At 40.7% G+C, this 22,719-nt stretch overlaps 1 protein-coding gene across 1 annotated transcript in view; it reads right to left on the reverse strand.

Annotated features, from left to right (window-relative positions):
- Positions 1 to 17,775, reverse strand: part of LOC123976743 (glutamate receptor ionotropic, NMDA 2D-like) — a 198,403-nt gene extending 180,628 nt beyond the window's left edge. The window contains exon 1 of the mRNA XM_046059091.1: positions 17,518 to 17,775. The gene's annotated coding sequence lies outside the window, so the exon portion shown is untranslated. The remainder of the gene's footprint in view (positions 1 to 17,517) is intronic.
- Positions 17,776 to 22,719: the final 4,944 nt, after the last annotated feature.

The raw sequence follows: 22,719 nt of genomic DNA on the forward strand, positions 1-22,719 counted from the left end.
GTGAGTAAAGACATAAATTATTTTCAATCTCATTGATATTTTTTGTCCTTGAGCCTAGTATATCCTTAATTTTGCTTTTGCAACAGTAAAAGTTTTTTGCTTTTAATTTGGAAAATGATACAATCCATTCAAATATTTTATAGTAGAGTTTTCATTTCTTTCATTGAAGTCATTGAAGCTGCTTGATAACAATTATTATTTTAAAAATAATAATTCTGCTAACTTTTCAACTTTATTTTCTCTGTTGGTCAGTACATTGTAATTTATTATTCAATGCTACCTAGTTATCTGTACAGGAGTCAACAAAGCATCACATTAATCTTGCATTATTTACAGCACTATCTTGCTCTTTTCCTGTATGCAGTGTATTCTCACTGAGGAGCTGCCCTGCAGCCACTAAGCTGCTCTGCCGGACTGAGAATGTGAATTATTTACCTCACACACCAGATAATCACACTGGATCTTCTCTAATCAGGATGCAGGACATGTCGTGAATGCACACAAACTCACAAGGTCATTGTTATCTGAGGTTAGAAAATAGGAGCTGTCGGCTCAGGAAAACAAACACTGCACAGCTTTGATATATGTTTTACCATAAACTGCAACATAATGTTTTATGTCCTGTTGTTGAATGCGCCATCTTTGTCTTGATATTAAGTGTTAGACCTGTCATTCCTCAACTGCCCACTAGCTGTCTAATTTCCCACCTCAGCCCATTCCCTGATTCAGTCATCTGTCCACTAAGCATCTTCTAAGTCAATCCATGTGTAGGGTCTTGTTAATTGTTGCAGGATTCACAAAAAAGAACGGAAAAAGGGCTGGTGGGTGCTGCTTAAATCAAAGAAATAAATATAACTTACAGAAGTCTCTCCAAAATGAAAGACAGCCACTACCTACTTCAATATCAACTTAAACAAAACTCTCTCTGACCCATCACCAGTAATCAGAATACAAAATGAGCGGCAACCTCTACGCCTATTGTGTCTAAACATAAACTTTATCGACAGGTGTATGGTTAGTATCATTTAAACCCACTAAGATCCTTGCCCAATTCCCTTACCACAGTTCACAGGTTAAGGTAACACAAGGAACACTACACTCGTAAATCACTCCTACAGAAATTAACACATTCACTTGCGCAGGACAAACAGTTTGAGTTGATCAATGGCAAAATCACAACTACCAAGTTCAGGAGGGAGGCTGCTATTGAAACAGGGGATAGTCTGGAAGGCGATAGATGATTGGAGGAGATTGCCAGACGCCGCACCAATCAGATCACCGGCCAGAACCAGGAAGTAGGCTGGTCTCATGTCAGCCAATTGGGATCGCACATCCTGCTTAACATGACACTCAGCTGCACAACACAAATAACCATACAGACACACATATATACATTGTAAATTAAAAATGTTGGCCATTAGCCAATCCAGTACGGTGGATTCTCAACCTTATCTTTTTGCCTTATACCTCAAAGTACAAACATTTGCAGGTCTTGAAATGGTCATGGTCATGTTAGGTGATCATGGTGCATTAAATTCCTGTTTGGAAAGGAAACATGTCAGACTACAGGTCATGTCTTATGTTAAATGTTTGTAAAACGGTTAGCATGTTCTTTTCAAAGCGACCATGTAGCACTCCAGACCCAGACATAATAATATCAGCTCAATATTTGCAAGTTGTGACTGAGAATACAAGTATCTGGGTGTCTGGATTGATTCAAATCTCTGTTTTAGAACTCATGTAAAAAGTAAGTTTGTCTACTTTATAAGATATTGCACAGCACTGCCTCACTCCACTGAAGAGATTTGTTATGCAGAGAGCAGGCACTCATGTTACCAGAGGTATCACAAAAGGGGATTCTATCATTCCTACTCGAAGAAGTGCTTTAAGTCAGTCAGCGTTCTCTGTAACAGCATCTAAACATTGGAATCTATTTCCAATGCTGATAAGAGAAGCAAATACTTATCGTTCTTTTATTGGTCAGCTTAAGAAGTGGCTAATTGATAATCAGATATGTGCACATTAGACTACTGACTGCCTACTAAGAGTTGTTGCTTGTTTGCAGATTGTCTTTTGTCAGTCTTTTTCATTTCTTGTTATGTTTTGCCTATGTTGTTTGTTGATATGTTGTATTCTGTATATATTGTTATTACTTGTGGACTGTAATAAGTCATTTTATGTCATTTTAAATCTTTATTTTAGGTTGCCCTCATAATAACTGGCCAGGGACAACAGATGAAAATTAGCCTGTTGAGCTAACTCTGGTTCATTTACAGTTATTTTGCTGTTTATTAGTGAGCGCTCTCCCTGTCAAATAAACAAATAAATGAAATGAAATGAAATGAATATTAACATCTGCATCTGAAACATAACAGAACATGTCATTTAGGGTTAGCATGATATTTTGTTAGATCCCTGCATTGGCATACTAATAATTTCTGTCTGCAGTCATTTTCACATGCCTCAAACCCATTTTGATCACATCACTGATGTCTTGATGTCTTGCATGCTCTGTCTGTTCATACTCTTGACCTGTCGGCCTGGCTGCCCTGCCTGCTGTAAGCCTCTCAGACCAAAGTAACTCTCTTTTAACCCTACATGCTTTCTATCTGTAAGTACCAGTATTATCCACATCTTTTTATGTGCATTTTTACTTTACACATAAAAAAGCCTGTGTGGAAATACCAGTGGAGACTAAACGCAACACACACCAGCGGTGTCTATTGATGCCATTGTGTCATTTAACACCTGTAGCAAACACCTGCGCCTTGCAGACAAAAGAAGTCAAGGTACAGTGGCTGGGATGTATCAATCTGGGAAGCAAATGTGATCTAATTTCTGCTTTCCTGGAGAGGTGACACGCATCAAGTTTCCACCAGTATGTGGACTTAAATATAAAACAATGAGTGTGGGTGTTTTGACACTTGTAACACGCTGCAGATGCAGGTTGCCATTCATTTATCCAGAGGAACCTCCACTTGTGCTGATCAGCTGGAAAATTCAGAGTGGTTTAGAGAAGCTTTCCTCTTCCTGAACAATACTGCCAGGCTGGCTTTGAGCAACACACTAAACATGATAAAAACATTCTTCAGTGGCAGACAGCTGTGTCATTTAGGGCTTGACTAAAAACAGCACAACCTCCATGTTCAGCAAATCTTTCCTGTGTAAAAAAGGGATTTAAAGAAAACAGTTCAGCAGCTGACTTTAATACCTCTATCACAAGCAAAACAAGAAGCAAATATGAGGGCAGCATCACTTTTAGGTTTAGGCATATAGCCGACACTCATCCAAAACACCTGGCAGAAAGAATAATAAGCTTATAATTCACTAATATTACAAGGATCCAGTTATACAAGAGTGCAAAGGCCACATCAGCTGCAGGGAAAGCAAAGAAAAAATTGAACCTTGAATTTCCATGTTCCATGCAGCAATAGAGAAAGTGTAAGAGAAAAGTCGCTGCCTGAATGTAATGATCAACTATACACAGCTGATTGATTACGCAATGGCATTTTCATCTCCGCCTAGAGTGAACAAAGGGTGTTACTAAAGTTGGCAAAATGAGCAAATTAGAAGGGATTTAGGTAGAACTAAAGAGATCTTCTCAAGCAAATGGCGCTTATCATCCTATTAGCCTGCTGAACTGTGGACAGATAGGGGGCATCTGCAGAAACTACTTTGGGCAAAATGCTCTGCAGCTGCAGAGGAAGAGGTCAGGTGAAATTAAATTACAGTTACAACCAACAGTGTCTACAGGTAGCGAAACATCATTCCACAGCTGCATCAGCATTGCTTCTTCAGCAGGGTCATGATCCAGCCTTAAACTATACATGATGTGTACAATACTTCGGTTTTTCTGTGTGTTTATGTTCACCGTTGCACAAAAAGCTGTTATACATTGTAAATGTCAAAGTAATTTTTCACTTCTGCTGACACAAATGTCACAAGCTGGCTGTGTGGCAATGAACGGGACTTTTTATTCTACTGATTTTAATGTGAGTTATTATTTGCATGAGGCAGTGTGGCATGATTATCTATCTATCTATTTATATCATCACAATGATAACCTGCAAGTGTTATATCATAAGCTTCTACTAACGTTTGGCATCACAAGGTACAAGATAGGTTTATGTATCATTTTGCAACACATGGTTGTATTTTTCATTTATTATTATTAAACTGCTTTTATTTTTGAGGTGTAACTGAAACACAACTGAAGTCATGTACTGCAAGTGCTCCAACATCACAAGTTGTTCCACTAGTCCAAGCTTCACACTGAGCTTCACACTGAACACCCTTTATTTAAAGAATGTAGCTAAATGTGCTCTACAATAATAAAACATTACATAAACCGAACATCATTGGAAACTGACGGCAAGCTCAGTGCATGGTTGGTGAGATGAGAAGAGGACCGGAGTGGACCTGAGCAGTAGGGTTGGGTATCATTATTTTATCGTTCATCGACCGGTTCTTGTTGAACCTTGGTTTTGATTCCAACCCCTTCACCACAAATCTTGTCACCGCTTCACGACATTCAACCACTTTCTACTTGCTCATCTTCCCCTTAATGGTTTACGTTTTTATACTAGAAGGGCATCTCTGGGGACTCGTATCTAAGAAAAATTTATATTGGAATAATTTGTGGACATCATTAGTTTCCCTTCAATATAAAAGGTGAATGTCAGCTCACCTGTGTTTTGTACCTGAGCGTGAGACGTTGCTACTTTTAGCGTTAGCTGTATCTAAGGCGTCATTGTAGCTGGGAAGAACACGGCACACTGAACACGGTGATTCACGCCATGTCAAAGTAAATGGTTCATCATACTGAAGCTACTTCCTCGGGTGTTGCATTTCAGTGTGTCGTTATCTTTTTTAGTGAAGCTACTCACCGAAGTACTTTCTTCTCGTATGTTTTGTTGACGTAATGCGTAACAAATGACTTTATATTAGGTCTGCGTAGCAGGTCCTGGCACATGAGTATAACTTTAATGGACTGTAAAATGCTCACTGCAGTTTAATCAGGAGCGTGAATCAAATATGAAATATGAGTATGTGTGAAATATAATTTAGGAACCGATAAGCGGAACCGAAATGCACGTATCTTATTAAATCCACTGTTCTTGGAAATTTGGTACCGATTCCAACTTGGCGACCAGTTCTTGATACCCAATCCTACTGAGCAGGCTGGCCAACCACACAGTCGAGCAAGGGAAACTTCAGTTTTCAGGTAAGTCCTTAATCCTTTTCTTATTCACTGAGAACCAAGGTATTCAGTGTATGTTGTGGCCTGCTGGTAGCTAATACAGCTCAAAGGCTTAGTGTTAAATAATCCCCTAGACCAAACAATAAATTATTTTACCAGTACTACCCATGCCATGACATTAGTGCAAAAGCTAGGTGAAATAGATGTGATTTAGGCTGTCACTATAAATTGCTCACTAAAAATAAATCTCCAGCTATCAGGCCATCAAAGACCTGCAGTGGAGCCTCTGGGTGAATGTAAAGGGATGTAAGACAAAAAGATGTCTGTAGTGAAGACTGGTCATAAAAAAAAAACATTTAGAGCTTTATATGCAATCATCAAGCCTTAACAATGCTTTTTGAAAAGAGAAACAGTGTAGTTCAGCATGAACTAGTTTTTCTATGCCATCTTAATTTATTTTTCTGAGAACACTGTTTTGGTCACTGATCTTAAAAACACAAAAGCTTGATTTATTCTAGGTAACCACAGACCCAAAATCATCATAGTGCATTTCCTTTAGAAAAGAAAATGTGATTCTATCTTGTCTCCTTTGACCTTCAGAAAGAAGAATTACACCTCCAATTTTTGATTGTCCACTGGCCGAGAGCAAGCCTGCTCTGGCTCTGCAGAAATGTAGAATTTTGTCTCATCTGCAACTTTGGAGAATGTATGTTTTCTGACGACATTCTCTAAACAAAGCATATAGTTAGAAGTGAAGGGGACCAAGGCAGCTTCCCTGCATTACACCTAAAAACTGTTATATTTATTGGACACATGATTGACCAAACTCCCAATGTAGGGTGACTTGAGAATACTGTGATGAATCATGTCAAATGCAACACTGACAGTAAAGCTAGCAGAAACGGAATTGTTTTTACTGTCTACAGAGATGTACTACGGCTGTTCATTCCTGAACTGCATTAGTTTACATGTGCATACAAAGAAATTTATATAAATTTAAAACTTTTCATAGTACCACTTACTAAAAAGAAAGAGATATTTTTATTCCCATGCATCATTATCAAATTTGACTTTAGCTTGACCCAAATATGGAGTTACGGCTCCAAAGCAATTTTTGTAAGGGTGAAATTAATGCCGTTTTCACATATTTGCCCCTGTCACTATCTACATTCAGCACAGGATGGACATTTTAACCTTTGTATAATATGTCTCTCTCTATCTCTCTAATAGCACAGGGTCCATAAATTTCAGTTTTCAAGTCAAAATAGTAATTTTACCAATATAAAGCTGTACAATTATATAGATATATCATTTACGTCACCCACAGCCACTGCAGTGGGCGTTTCTGTGTCAGTATTGTTGGCTCTTATATGGATTTTTTTGTAATCATGTGAACATTTATGAATTTGGAAGTTCTGCTTATTGATCACGTTTTAAATTTAACTTGTGAAGCTTGCTGCTGATTTTGCTTTATCTGTGTGGAGAGAAAGAGATGACTCTTGCTGGCAGTGACACAAATTACACAAGTGTTTAGCTTGCTATTGGCGAAATTACTGCTTTGACTTGAAAATGGATACAGAAATCGATGCACCAAGTGCCATTAGAGAGACAAAGACACACAAAAAAAACCTTTTATACATAAACTCCATTCATTTTCTCCACAGAAAAATCACCCTGGAACCAAAGTCTGTTTTTGGGAAGATCTACATGATCTGGTGATGCATCATGGATCACTATGTAGAGGTCGTGCTGCACGGACTAATTTCTGACACGGTCCTGTTTCACATTCATTCAAGTACACAAATTTTGGCCCAGTATAACCATAGCCATCCTCTGTTAGCTACAGAGCAGCTGGGGGCTCAGTTCTTGCGTGCCTGCACCTCGGCAGTAGTCTTTAAGCAAGGAGAAAGTGTTACTCGTCCAGTTTCCCCCATCAGGCCTGTGCAGGGATTCGAACCCTGCCTAATTGACTACATTGCATTCACTGCGCTGTAGTCACTGCAACCTTGAGAGGCAGCGTGAGGGAAAGATCTTGTCGAAACTGAGCCCTAGAGCCTCTGACAGTGGGAAGAGTCACACAGGCATTTTCTCAACAGCATATCAAAATTGCCTCTGTCTCCAAAGCTCCTCTAACAATATTCAACTTGGATTTTAGCAGGGAAGGGTATTCAGGCTGGCTACAGGCTAATAGCCTACAAAGTCAAAAATGTACTGTGGCTGGAGGGTAATATGCAGCCGAGGCTGAGCTGAGCTGAGCTGACGGAATGGCTGAAAAGGAAAGGAGGGAGGGAGAGGATGGAAACCGAGGGAGCAGAAGAGAGAGCAATGAAAGGGCAAAGGAAATATAGAAAGAGATGGGGGAGGAAAAAAAGACCAAAAGGAGGTGGAGAAATACCACAAACAATCCTTAGGTGATGCAGTGCTACAGGTGCAGATTTCCCCTCTACCTCAGTATCCTCATCTCTTTCTTTTCTCTTCACCCTTTATCCGCTTTCTCGCCACCTGCCCTCTGTTGCTCCCCAGTGCCCTTGTCTCTGAGCGCTACATCAGGTGAGGTTACAGGTGCACCGTACAAATCCCTCACCTCCCTCCTCCTCCTTCATCCCTCCCTCCCTCCTCAGCAGGCTCGAGCCACATTAATCCGCTGATGTAGATTTACAGCGACAGGCCAGCCCGGTGAGCCCCTGGTTAGTTCACTTCAATTCCAGAATGTTCTCTGAATGTCCTTTTGTTTTTTCCCCTTGTCTTTCTCATCCTCTCCCTCTCAAGCTGCCTCTCTCATGTTCCACAAGCTGTTGCCTTTCTTTACCACCGCTACCTTTTTACGTGATCCCTGACACGTTTTTTCCTCAAGTATCTGATGTGGCTGCTTGGATAATCCTAAATGAGGGATTAGCATGACACCTGACCCAGGCAGTAAGAAAAAACAAAGATGAAGAGCAGCTCCACCCTGCTTAGACCTGAGACCAGACACCATTCTTCAACAAATGTGTTACTGTGATCATATCTTGTGCCAAAAAGCAGGTTACACAGCAGCGGCAGAATGAATGTTTGAGTATCAACACCCTAAATAGCTTTCAGTGTTATGTAGAATTATCATTACTTTCCTGCCATTTCTTGTTAATAAAACAGTTCAAGGCGCATTATGCACTGTGTCATTGTGATCCTGGTTTCAAATCTAGCTCAGAAATGTTCCTGCACGTCATCCACTTCTCTTTCTAATTTTCGCTCTCTGTCTACCTTAAAATACCACAAAGGAGAAAACGCCATGTTTTGCAAAAAAGCGACAGTGTTCTCAGATGAGCACCTTGATGTGCACTCTTAAAAATAGATAGTTATTTGTACCAGCTGTGCTGATCACAATCAAAAGACTATTGTATCAGTGGAGGAGTCGAATGATTGAAATGGCCAGTGCCACAATCCTTGTTATAACTGATTTGGTGACTTGCATGTCAAACGAGGTCTACATCTAGATTATTGATTCCCATTCAGGTGTACTGTTACTCCAGGGGGTACTTGGCAGTTGCCAATCAGTACATGTGGAGTAGCTCAGCTAAATATTTATATATTCACATGTTTGTGATCAGGAGGAAAGCAGACCCAAATTAATTTACAAATTGGTGTGATGCTGATTTATAGTATACTTATTGATTTGATACATTCTTCATATAAGCTATGTTACAATCAATTTATAATTATGCCATCATGATTGTCCATATTGTAATTTTTGTAATTTTATCATATTCGTCTATTCTGTACACATGACATCTATTGAATGTTTGTCCATCCTGAGAGAGGGGTCCCTCCTGTGTCGCTCTTCCTGAGGTTTCCTCAGCTTGATAGCATCTTTTACAACATTGTTTTGATTTTATGGCTTGCAACCTTACTGTTTTGGTTCATTCTCAGCGCTCTCATCAGCGTCATTTCCAGACACACTGTAGTAGTTAATGAAAATCTCAGATAAACCCACCTGTTCAGCACCAAACAGGACACAGGCAAAGTTAGACTGGATAGTTGGGCACATAAACTTTGTAAAGTGGTAACATGTTAGTGTTGTGATGACAACTTCTTAACTTCTTGGGTTGGCCATTAATCAGAAGGTCGGAGGTTCAATCCCCCAGGCATGTCGAAGTGTCCTTGGGCAAGATACTGAACCCCGAATTGCGCCTGACGGCTGTGTGAATGTCAGTTTCTGTTTGAGCACTTAGGCTCAGTGTATGAACTGTGTGTTTGATTGGTGAATGCAGATGTAGTGTAAAAGTGCTTTGAGTGGTCAAAAAGACTAGAAAGGTGCTATATAAATACGGAGCATTACAATGCTACTTGCCCTCAAGTGACCACAAAAACATGTTTTTTTGTGTGTTTTCAAAAAAACATGTTGCAATTAAGAATATCTCAAAACTGGAAACCAGACAAGCAGAAAAGTCTAAATGCATAGCTAAAGTAACAGATATATAGTTGATTTGCACATCTTCTGCCACTCCAAGTGATAGCTGAAGAAAACTTATCTACTACTAAAAACCAAATTAAACAAAAACAAATATATACCTATAAATAGACATTCCAAACATTTAAAATGTCTTGGATTTATTCACATGTGCAGCCATGGATTAATCACAGCCACGGTGTTTTCTCTGCTGTCGCACAATTCAATGCAAGCTGATGGTGTACCTGAGCCCATCTGATAGGGTTGTGGGGCTAAATAGAAAACCTGTAACGCTGATCACAGTGGTAAAGCACTCTAAACACGTTCCTCCAATCGAGGCATGTTCAGCTTTTATCAAATCAGTCAAGTCTGCTTTAATGCAGTTACTCATTTCGTAATCAAAACAAGGTCAAATGAAAGCAAATTTAATTAATCTCTGTTTTAATACACCCCTCGTGAATTTATGTCGTAAAGATTTGTGTCAGCCTTATGTGAACTCCATTATCAGAAAATAAAATGGTTTTCTCGTCTTCCATTTTCCTTTTTGTTTCTTCACCCGCTGCTCCCACTGAATCCACGCCTGCTGGAAACACACCCACTCCTGACATTGTCATGTGTCCACCAAATGGCATATGTTAACTCGGCGTGCATCGATTAACTTTGACACTGCAGCATCTTGTCTCTCACGGTTCCTAGCCACTGGCTCCTTTCCACCACCACCTTCTCTACCAGTCCTCTACCATCTTATCTTTCTTCCCTCTGTCTATCCTTCCTTCCTAAATCTTTTGTTCCCATCTTACTCTGCTTTCCTCCTCCCTGCTTTCTGACCCTTCATTTCTCAACTCTTTACCTTCTTTTATTTATCCTCTGTTATAGTCTTTCCTCTTTCCTTTGCCCCAAACTTTCCCTTTTCCTTGCATTCAATCTCTTTTTCCTTCCTGCCTCCTTCCCTTCGATCGTTCTTCTTCTTCTCTCTCCTCCCTCCTTCACCCCAACACCAATTGCTCCTGATCTGACACAGCTGGCTTGTCCAGTTAGTTTTCTTTCCACACTGTTGACACTGGCCGAAGTCCTGCATCAGATATGCCGAAGGAGGGGTGTGTAAGTATGTGTGTGTATGTGTGTATAAGGAGGCGGAACACAGGAGGAGGAGGGGGAGTCATGTCCAAACGTGATGAAACACACCCAGGGATGAGTGCAAGTCCATTCATCTCCTTGTTCTCAGGCATCCATCTAGAGAGGCTGATGGAGAGTGCTGATAGAGGGGGGGAAATCAGCAGATATGAGTGGCTTCACTGTGAGAGGGAGGGGAAGGGTGGAATGAGGAAGTGGAGGAGATGGAGAAAAGCGAGAGGGAGGGGGGGATATAAAGATATTTAGGAAGGGAGGAAATATGGATCCAAACTGGGGAAAGGGAAAGCAAACATGGGTAAAAGAGGGGAAAGAGAATAAAGAAAGAGAAGAGTAGGAATGTATATAAGAAGGAAGAACAGAAGTAAGTAAGGGAAAAAGAGGAAAAACAATGAAGGAAGAAAAGATAGATAAGCACTGGTCGTAAGAGATGCAAAGGGATAAAAAGAAACTGAAGGAAGCAAAGGGAAATTAGAGGAAGATGAAACAAGGAATAAAAGAAGGAAGACACGGAAGTGGAGAGGACTGAGAATGAAATTAAGGAAGACAAGGGAGGGAGGAATAAAGGAGGCAGTGGAGGATGTATAGGAAAGAAGGAAGAAATAGTCCAAGGAATTAAGGAGACACCAAAGGAAAATGGAAGTAAAGAAGAAACAGAGGAACAGCAGAAGGAAGGAGGCAAAAGGGGCAAGGAGTACTGGAGAATGGAAGTAAGGAAAGATGAAAGGGCACTAGTGAGAATAATTTGAGACCAAAAGGTGATGGAAGTTATTGGGAAGAAGATGAATAAAAAAAGAAGGATCTGGAGGAAAGTGGAGGAGGAAAGAAGGGAAAAGTGGTGGAGAGAAGGGAGAAAAGATGAATTAAAAGAACATTAAAAACAAAAGAAAGAAATAAAGGAACGGGGAGAGGAAAGAAGGAGGAAGGGAGTCCAAAAGAAAATGCAGATCAAACAAAGTAAATAAACAATAATAAACCATAATAAAGTCCAACAGAAAAGCGATCCAAAATGGCTGAACTCATTTAGCCTGGCGCAGCCCTTCAATGGATATGATGTCACTCCCACAAGCTGTCTCACACACACACACACACACAAGAGTCTGTGTTTCAACAACACTTGGGGATTATGTGAATGAATGAAGTATTCAGACGGCTTAGTGTAACAATTAAATGTGTGTGATTGTGGTGAAGAGACAGAGACAAAGGGACGAAGGGCGAGAGAGGATGACTGACAACAGAGAAAGAGAGACACACAGACGGGCAGCGTCAGCCTTCAGTCACTCTGTCTGTCTGCCTGTGGCTCTGCTTCGCCACCACTACACTGTGATGGATTGTGCGGAGTGATGACACATGACAACTCCTACTGCTGTATTCGAACACGGAGAAACACACCAGGTGGCAGGTTTCACAGAGGTACCTGTGCGCATGAAGTGGAGGGTTGGAATCCTCCATTTCCTCTCTCTCTCTCTTTTGCTTTTAAGCGAGTTAACAAGCTAGCAAGGGTCTTATTCTTAGTTCTGGCTATCGTTTATATCGTTACAAAAACATTGCCGTCACCAAAGTAAGATATGGGAACATGACAACATTGCTAAAACAAAGTCTGACGAGCAAGAGACTCAAGCAGTGAGAACATTAGACTGGTTCTCTGCTAACAAGCCAAACATTTAGATACGAAATATTTAGCACTTTATTTTAAATTAGTGCACATGAAAGACCAGTAATAATCCCTCATTGCACACAAAAGCTGTGTTCGCACACAAGTATTGTAAGTACAGTAGGTCAAAGTTGAAGAGGTAAATGGATCAATAAACTGTGATGTATGTTTAGAGTTTGGACAGTTATTTTACAGTTCACCTTTGTTTTCTTTTCCACATAAATTTGGCTCATCTGTTGGATTGTTTACAACCTGTCTGATCATCAGACTGATCGTGTTTCTTGACCTGTCTGACTTCTTTTTAGTGATGCTGATGCTTTTGCAGTCCTCAACAGTTAACTTGGTGAGTAAAATGTTATTAGGACTGATGGCAAAAATAACAAAAACAAGACAAGGGTGAAATAGACTGGAATAATCTATAAACTCACAGTAGTTGTTTGAATCCGTCACTCTGGAACTCAAACAGAATGCGAACATATGCAGACATTTGCATTAGTGTTTGCTATTATATTTCCGAGTAAGATTGAAATGCGCACAAGGCAACAGTCCTGCATTTACTGAACCAAAGCACAGGAAAGAAAATGAAAAAGAAAATTTTCTACATGCAAATGTAGAATATGTATGAGCATTAATGTTTGGGGTCTAGGCTCTGACCTCGTCAATACTCTGTGTCGGAGTCGGTGGAGTGGGTGGATGCGGGGGTGGAGGTGGGACTTTTGAAATGCTGACAGCATCAACAGCAGTAGAAGAAAGCTGCAACATAGATTTCAGGTGAGCAGTGTGGCAGAATCAGCAGCGCACTAAGGGCTGAAATACCCCACCATGAATGAAGGGTATCTTGGATATTTGTTGCAGTGAGAGAAGTATGCCGTGAGAGTGTAGCAGCAAACTCAAGTTGGTCTACCCGAACTGTCTTGCAGGCTCTGGTTCATTAAAAAATGTCTCACATTATTACTCATAACTTAGCATGGGTAGTGTTAGGTAAATCATGCTTCAGATTAATATGTTATTTAGGTTAATTGAGCAGGCTCAAAAAGCGATTTCTCCCTAACAATTTTTTGATGACTGTTCTGTTCAGAAGTAGAGTCTTTTGCCGTGTTTCCATCAGCGTATTTTGAAGTATCACATTAGAAAAGGTTGATGGAAACGTCAAATTTCAAAAAAAAAACAATGCTTGAGGTGTTTTTTGCCTTTGTCAAAAAACTGTTAATGCACTAAATGGGAGATTGAAACACTTTTGCCGAATAAGTTCTGAACTTGTAACTCACGTCTGATCAGCTGTTTCCGCTGTCGGAGTTTTGCCGGATATTCCCATCACAAGCGGAGACATGGCTGGTAGCAGTTTGCCCACTTGGAACACATTCCTGAGGACGTCTCTCCATTTTTCTAAGATCAATGGCCAGCAGTTCCCTGCAGCTGGTTTTGTTTCTGGTTTGGAACCCATACGTCTTATTTATTGCAGCCATGTGTAACCTCAACTACCAAGGTACCTACGCTTGCCGTAGCCTGGTTTATTCGCTCCAAACCAGCTGATGGAAATGCACCTATAACAGTTTGAAGTGAAGTCTGTAGTTCTCCTGTTCAGTTAAAAAAGCACCATCACTTTGCCTACAGATTCCTCCGCCAGCGGGCATTTAGCTCTGGCGCAGCAACATTGTAAAAAAACATGAATATTGTAGGAATTAATGAATGCGATAATATGTTGCAGTGAACTTCATGACTCTACAGTGTGGAGTGGCTACCATCATCTTGCAGTTCTTCAAACTAAAAGTTGTCTGTCTCAGCCTCAGACCTGATTTGTCTGTCTCATCTCAGCCATGACTCTAATTCCAAGCTCTCTTTTCTTTTCTTCATTTTTTTTGTAACCTACTTGCAGCTAATAGCCGCATCTTTCAAAACCCAGAATCAGTGGAAGCTGATGAAAGGTTTCTCCTCATAGTTACCTAAATTGGCTTAGTTACATCCCTTAGGAGAGTAAATTTGGACATTCAGAGTAGGAAATGCACAGACCGGGGACAAATGAATGGCGGAACCAACATAAAGTGTTTAAGTGAGGTGTTTGTTTCACCATGAGCTTCAAGAACAGCTTATGCGGAATAAAATCTCCAGGGATGAACACCATCCCTCCAGAAGATAATCCCTCATTTGGTCATGTGATGATAATGATGGTGAAGAGCTCTGCCTAATATGTTGTTCCAAAATCTCCCATAAGTATTAAACTGTGTATATATCTAGTGACTGTGAAGTCTTTAGCATATGATTCACATCCATTTAACTTCCCATTCACAAATACTAGAGATACGACAGGGTGCCATTTACCATGACTGGAACCCCCAATTTACATTGCTCCCAAGGATTCAAGACTCTAAAGCCATCCAGTGGCACAAAGTGGAGAAGTTGAGAAAAGTTAACTTTATACAAATGTCTTTTGACATGGCAGAGCGACAACCTGCAAACAACCAATCACACTTGTTTTGATTCCCTCAGGAAACAGAAGCACAGCTGTTTTCTACTCCAACTCAAATATGAAAAGCACTTCAATTAAATGTAGGAAATGGCTTCCCCGCTGAATAATTAAATAACTTTAACAAGCTACAACAACTTGAGAATTACAATGCGTGGAAACACATCACTGGGGAAATGTTGGGATTTGGTTTAGTTGCAACTGGAGAAAATGACTGTCCAAGGATTGAGTGCAACTCTACCACCAGACAAGAATGTCAATATTGGATGATTCTGCAAAATCGCAGATTAAATCCGATGCAGACATTTTTAAAATGATCACTTTCTACAATATAGGGGTGGCACGGTGGTCCGGTGGATAGCGCTGTCGCCTCACAGCAAGAAGGTCACGGGTTCAAACCCCAGTTGCCCTGGACTTTCTGTATGGAGTTTGCATGTTCTACCCGTGTCTGCATGGGTTTTCTCCAGGTGCTCCAGCTTCCTCCCACCATCCAAAGACATGCAGCCTAGGCTGATTGGTGACTGGTTGTTTGTCTATGTATGGCCCAAACTCTGGTCTTCTGCATGAAACGTGGTCGATCTCCACACCCTGATAATCTGCCTCGCTCAACAGCACAATACTTTCTGCATTTACTCTGATGTAAATCGTTACGTGCCGAATCACCCACTATGTGTGTAAATCTTGGAGATACTGGGCCGTTAACTGAGCCTGCCACAAAGGTCCTAACAGATTTCACGTGGGTAGCTCAGTACCTTTGAAAGAATGAGCAGATAGATTTAGTCTTGCTCATCAACAGTTTAACATGCCATCTTCGAGGTTTTGTCAGAGATCTACATGTGCAGCTTCAGTTATGCGTCACATTTCCGTCCATACCATTTTGTCTATCACAGTCAAAGCTACTGTGATTCAGAGAGCAGCTCTGCTCTTCATTTTAAGGTGGCAGCTACATTCACATCATCTTTCACAAAACGCTGTGTGGATGACCTGTGGCTCACAAAAACAAGGGAAGGTGAGAGTGAATATGGACTAAGCCCAGCAGCCTTTGAGGGTCTCAGGCAAGAAGCCATCTTTATCCATCACACTTTGTCCGACTTAAGTATCTAACAAGATAAAATGCCTAGATCAAGCCAAACAGTCCACTGGCCTCAGAAATAGCATCATGAAAACTGCTGCCTCAGCAGTCTATGACCTCAAAATGGTGGAAGCAGGAAAACAGTGCAGCCAAGATGATTTTTTTTCTACTACTACTAGGGGCACAAGGTCATGCAAACATGCTCAAAATTTCAATAAACACAGAATATACATTGGCACAGTTAGCTTGTCAGCTTAGACAGAGCTCTTATAGAGCCACTGCACAGCTACTGTTCATGGAAACACTAGACGCAAAAGAAAAATGACACCTTAGTTTATATTTTAGAGATGTTAGATGACAGATATCCGACAAGGTGTCTCACTTTGATGCTTTTAGTGGAAGGAAAAGGCAAGGGGGGAAACCGTCCCTACATATGGAACTAGCTGTTTCATGCATTCAAAGCACTTTACAGGAGTCTTTACAGCTAATGTCACACTAACCACCTGCTCTCACTCTGCCATACTTCAGCAAAAATCACGATATAGAAAAGGGAGGCATGTATAGTGTGTTCACACTACATGACTGGAAATTCAATTCAAATTGTTGAATAAAATACACACAACCACAGACACACACACACAAGTGAAACTACATCATTATCGCTGCTAGTAGTATTTTGTTTTCCATCATGCTTTGAGGAATTGTGCTTGTGTCCTTTGTGGTGGTAGGGGAGGAGGTGGAGGAGGATGATGGAGGGGTGCACGCTCCTAGCTCTGAATCCCAATTTCCCCTGTCTGTCCTGGGGAGTGATCTTCACACACAGCCTGCCACACCAGCTGCTGATGTGGGCACACAGAGGACTGATCCTGGATCTGATAGCTGCCCTACAGCTAATAATACTGAAAGGGGAGGAGGAGGGGAAGGGAAGGAGGGGAAGATTTTGGGAGAAGAGGAGGGGGGGGGGGGCTTTTAGTTTCCTCGTTTCCTCGGTGTGGTCAAGACAGCCGCTGGATAGGGCATAGCGCACATATGCGCAACAACCGGTTGGGAAATTGCAGAATGCAAATGCCAGTTCAGTGAGATTGCAGGCGCGCGGGGAGACATGTATGCGGGTTTTCAGAAATGTCACATCTGAATCACAGCTGCCTGCATCTGTCTGTCATTGACTGCAAGTTATGCACTCACTTCATGCGTGAGAGAAAGAAAGATAGAGGAGGGACTGCGCACCGGACCGTACATGTGTGTCCGCGTCTGGGTGAAAGACAGTCATACACGGCCATATCGGCGTGCACGCGCATCAATGACAGAGGGGTCAAACCCTAGCGCACCGGCCGGTTGCGTCCTGTCAGTCACTGCGCGAGCCAGGGTGAGTATCCCGGGATGCACATACATGCACAGCAAGCCCTGGAGAAATGCAGCAGCATCCCACATCAAACAGTCGGAATGTGAAGGGCAAAGCCGGAGACAGTTGTCTGAGACACGGCGCAACATTTTCACCTTCAGCGTAAAAGACAAGAGAACCAGGAGACACAAGGGGGTCCAAAATAAGACATGAAAAGAATTTACTCACTGTTTTCAAGAGCCCAACACTCTTCTTCTTCTCTTTTTGCTCTCCTCGTCTTCTCTCCGTGCACCACAATCCATCCGTCCATCCCTCCGCTGGACATTTCCTGCGGCATAGAGCCTGATCGATTCTAATGTTGCGGGATAATGTCCTCGGGATGAAACGAAAACATGTCACCCCCCGCAAAAAGCAGAAAATCACGCGCGCACACAGTTTCGACCTATCCTCCACTCAGCGAGGCTACATGTTGCTGACTGCTATACTCTCTATCCCTCTCACTCACTCTCTCCTCTCCCGTTATTTTGTTAAAATTCAGTATGTACTCTCTGTCACCTAGCAACGTCTCTCTACCTCCCTCTCTCTATTCCTCCCTCCCTCCTTCTCTCTCTCCTCATCACTTCCTCGCGACACGTGTTGAATGCTAAACTAAGTTGCCAGTTGTGGGATGCTTTTTTATCTTTAACTAAACATTTTTTCCCCCCCTTTCTTTCATCCACCATGTCTTCTTTTCCCCCATCCCTTCCTCCCTTTCTCTCTCATCATTCCTCCCTATTTTCCTTTCTTCTTCTTGCCCTGACCTATCTGCTTCCTTTCCTTCTTTTCTCCAATCCTTCTGTCCTCCCTCTTTTACCCTTTATCTCCTCTTACTTCTCTGCCTACCCTCTCAAATTTGACAGCAAGTCAACATTTGTGTTACCCAAAGCATCCAGTGAAGAAAATGAGTGAAACAAAAGTGATGACATTATTAAATCTGGCAAAGGCAAAGCCTGTAGTGAACATAAAATAAAATCTGTGGACATCTTATGCTCTTTACTCTTATGTTATGTACATTTAGACAATAAATATATTCATCAATAAAGTATTTCTGATTCTGAATTAATTGCTCAGCACAATTTAGTCACTTTACAGTAAAAAAACTATAAACTCTTGATGATAGCAGCATGACTGCTCATCAAGCAGAGCTCTTTTAGCTCTTATGTGTAGCTTTTCTGCATGTAATAATTAATGGATCAATTAATCCATTACTTAGGCATAATTAAATATATATAATATAATATAATTTAATATATAAATAAGTTACTTAACCATGCTGGTGAAAAGTAACAAAGTAGGCTTACACTTAAGTCCTAAAGCTCAAGTCAAAGTCTCCTAGCTTTGAGTATTTCCATATTTATGCAACTTTATTTCTACTCATGTACATTTCAGAGGGCAATATTTTACTTTTTACTTTTACATACCTGACAGGTTTAGTTACTAGTTACTTTCATTATTCATCATAAAAAACATTTGCGCATCCTCTAGAATATGATTCACTCTTATAGATTACCTACTCAGTCCAAAAATACGCAAATAATACTGCTTACATTTACACAATATATAGATTAGTCATAAAATCAGATAATATAATATTATTTAGTTATTATTATATATTAATAACAATATGTATCAATATTAATACTATAGAAATATTATATATAACAATGAAAGGATTTACTTTTGATATTTGAGTACATTGTGATGATGATAATTGTTCTAATTTTACAATATATGTTACTTTTAATTAAAGGATAAAACATTGAGACAAGGTTAAATTCATTTGCATAAAAAATGGAACGTGTAACTTATAGCGGGAATTTGTGTTTATTTTATGATTTTAAAAACAATTTAATGTTTAAATATATTCATTTGCATAAAAAAATTAAAAAATAATGTTTAATGCTTTTAAACTTGGCCAGCTTGTGCTGCATCCACACTGCTTGCAGGAAATGAAAGCTTGCTTAGCTACGTTCTCAAAGCCTATTAGATGAGCTTGACCTCTGCATTGACTGCTAGCTTTGCTTGTTACAAGTAAATTAAACCATTCATAACACAAATTACTTCAGTTTATTCACCTATTACTTAAAAGGTACAATGTGTAATTCCTGACCACATGCTCCAAACACGCAGGGGGCAGCATTCCACCTTGTGCAAGATTTACTAATTGCAGCGATGCACCGTTTAAGATTGTGTACAGTTAAACACACATAACAAACCTTGCAATGTCCTCAGAATTGTACAGTGAACTTTCCAAACTTCCAATCTGCCTCATCTCATAACAGTAGTGGTTACAATATGGTGAAACAATCGACATTTTTTTCAGTCCGTTTGCTGGGTCCAAACAATCTCATCACTTATTTTAGTTAGTTCAAAAAAGCCAACTACTAACTAACAGCAGGGCAAGAATACGCAACATTCATCCAAACTGCTGAAATTCCGAGAGACGCTCAAAATAACACTTCTATCTTATTATGGTGATTTTAAATCAGCATTCAATGCCTGTTAAGATGATTAATGAGCTGCTGTGAAAAACATGTACTCTACTCCTCTCACTGTTGCTCGAATTCACATTTGTTAATTTCTTCTCCTAATTGTGGCAATAGCAAAACTTTTCATTCTTACCGCCTCTCTCTCCTGCCCTGAGGGGGATGGATGATAATTACCACTGAGGTTCGTTCTTTACAACAGAGTCTGCAGCTTTTTTCCCCCTGTTCCCCACTTTAACATATTCCCTTCACATTCTTCCACTAAAGATAAGGACAGTTTTAGTAGCTCTCAAAAAAAGAAAAAACTCTTTGGCCAATTAGCTTAATCAAATATCATTTGTATCTCCACAAATTATTACCTTCCTCTGTTGTCAAAATTACTCTGCTTCATGTGTAATTATTACAGAACATTGTCATCATAAGCCATTTGCATGAAAACTGCATCGCTGTTATCACTTACGCGATCAAGCACTCGAAAGCCATTACTTTTTTAATTGTCAGTGTTGGAATTTATTTTTAGTGTTTTGCTGGCATTGTAAAGAGACAGAAAGCAGTAATTCCATCTATTTTTATGTGCTCAAACCCTCGCCTTGTTCAGGACAGAAGGGTGTATGAAATGATCTCTGAGGCTTGCTTTTATCGTCCACCAACCCATCATCGTTAATGGACCTGTGTGTGTGTGTGTAAGCAAGACAGAAAGATAAAGACAGAAAGAGATGTTGTTGTTGGTGTGTTTGTGTGTGTGTGTCTTTTTCCTTTAAACACTTGTTCTTTCCCCAGCTGCCATGGTACATGTTGTTTTCTCGGCACAAATATAGAAAAGACGAGCGGCAGCCGGTCGCTCGGCCAGTCAGCCAGCTCGGAGACATTTAAAAATAGGCCCTAATTATCAGAGGAAGGCTCAGACGGACAGACAGGCGGCCATCTTGGTTCTTGTTTACGCTGCGGTGCTGCTGTTGTAAATTGGACGCTGGAAATCGACTTCTTGGCTCTAAAAAGCCTGCCTGCCAGAGTACTAATAAACTGGAGAGGGACTGGTGAGGAAAAATACAAAGAGGGCAGCACTCAAACACACGCTCAGATTAAGACACAGCACAGAGACAGGCATGCAAACACAATGATGTGTGCACCGCACTTCAAAAAATCAGTGATCACAAAACAATCTGTGAGATCCTGGAATGACAAACATACACTCATGCCACTAGCATGCAGAGAGAGTGTGTGTGTCTTTGTACAAGTGTGCATTTATATTCTGCATTCATTCAGCAATTGGGCTACAACTGTGAGAAAATGACCACCACAGCTCAAAGAAATATGAGAATGACGCTCGCTCAGCTTTAAAATTCTCTTCATTGTTAACAACAGTTGAAGTTTCAAATAGTAGCATTTCATTGCTGATTTCTTTCATTTGGTCTGGGGGTATTGTAATGTCCATAATATGTGTATTTGTGTTGATGGGCGAGCATCTCCATCTGAAAATAACCTTTCTCTTTGACCTGCAGGATGGTTTTTTAATAATGTGCTGGATAATATGTGCTCTATTGCTCCCACAGATGATGATCTGTAGTGGTTGGCAGAGGAAAAGGTCTGGAAAACGTTGCTCCTGTGACCTGCACTGAGATCGAAACCCTGTTTTGATGGATGGTCAAAACAGAAGCCATTAGGTAGATGTATTATTAGCCAGGGATACAGTATTTCAAGGGTTTGTTTCCTCGCTTTGGCTCTGATGAATTCAATGAAATATCTGACGCCAGTAAAGCACAGTTGTTACATAAGTTTAAAGCTGTTTAAAGGTTAAAGGTCCTGCTGATGTACTTCAGAATTCTAGGTCATTTTTTTGTTTGTTTGTTTGTTGTTTTCCTCCTGTGGATAAACATAGAATATGTCACTTCACATCCAGATATTTCTGGCACCTACAGTGGAGTTTAATAGTGGAATGTTTTTCAGCAGGTTTATAGAGAAGGGATTTTATAATGTGCTATATTAAGTTGAAAAGTTATTTTCAGTATTGATTGTCATTTATGTTATACAGACATTCATGGTTCTCACAATGTGATGACTTTAGTTATCCCCTGATTTTTACCCTAGCGCCACCACGAGTTTGACTTTTAGTGAACTGTCTCAACAACCATTGGATGGATTGCCATGAAATTTGGTATACCAAATCTACACTCACCTAAAGGATTATTAGGAACACCATACTAATACTGTGTTTGACCCCCTTTCGCCTTCAGAACTGCCTTTATTCTACATGGAATTGATTCAACAAGGTGCTGAAAGCATTCTTTAGAAATGTTGGCCCATGTTGATAGGATAGCATCTTGCAGTTTATAGAGATTTGTGGGATGCACATCCAGGGCACGAAGCTCCCGTTCCACCACATCCCAAAGATGCTCTATTGGGTTGAGATCTGGTGACTGTGGGGGCCATTTTAGTACAGTGAACTCATTGTCATGTTCAAGAAACCAATTTGAAATGATTCGAGCTTTGTGACATGGTGCATTGTCCTGCTGGAAGTAGCCATCAGAGGATGGGTACATGGTGGCCATAAAGGGATGGACATGGTCAGAAACAATGCTCAGGTAGGCCGTGGCATTTAAACGATGCCCAATTGGCACTAAGGGGCCTAAAGTGTGCCAAGAAAACATCCCCCACACCATTACACCACCACCAGCAGCCTGCACAGTGGTAACAAGGCATGATGGATCCATGTTCTCATTCTGTTTACGCCAAATTCTGACTCTACCATCTGAATGTCTCATCAGAAATCGAGACTCATCAGACCAGGCAACATTTTTCCAGTCTTCAACTGTCCAATTTTGGTGAGCTCTTGCAAATTGTAGCCTCTTTTTCCTATTTGTAGTGGAGATGAGTGGTACCCGGTGGGGTCTTCTGCTGTTGTAGC

This window comes from Micropterus dolomieu, linkage group LG09 (genome assembly GCF_021292245.1).
Source record: "Micropterus dolomieu isolate WLL.071019.BEF.003 ecotype Adirondacks linkage group LG09, ASM2129224v1, whole genome shotgun sequence".
Lineage (NCBI taxonomy): Eukaryota > Metazoa > Chordata > Actinopteri > Centrarchiformes > Centrarchidae > Micropterus > Micropterus dolomieu.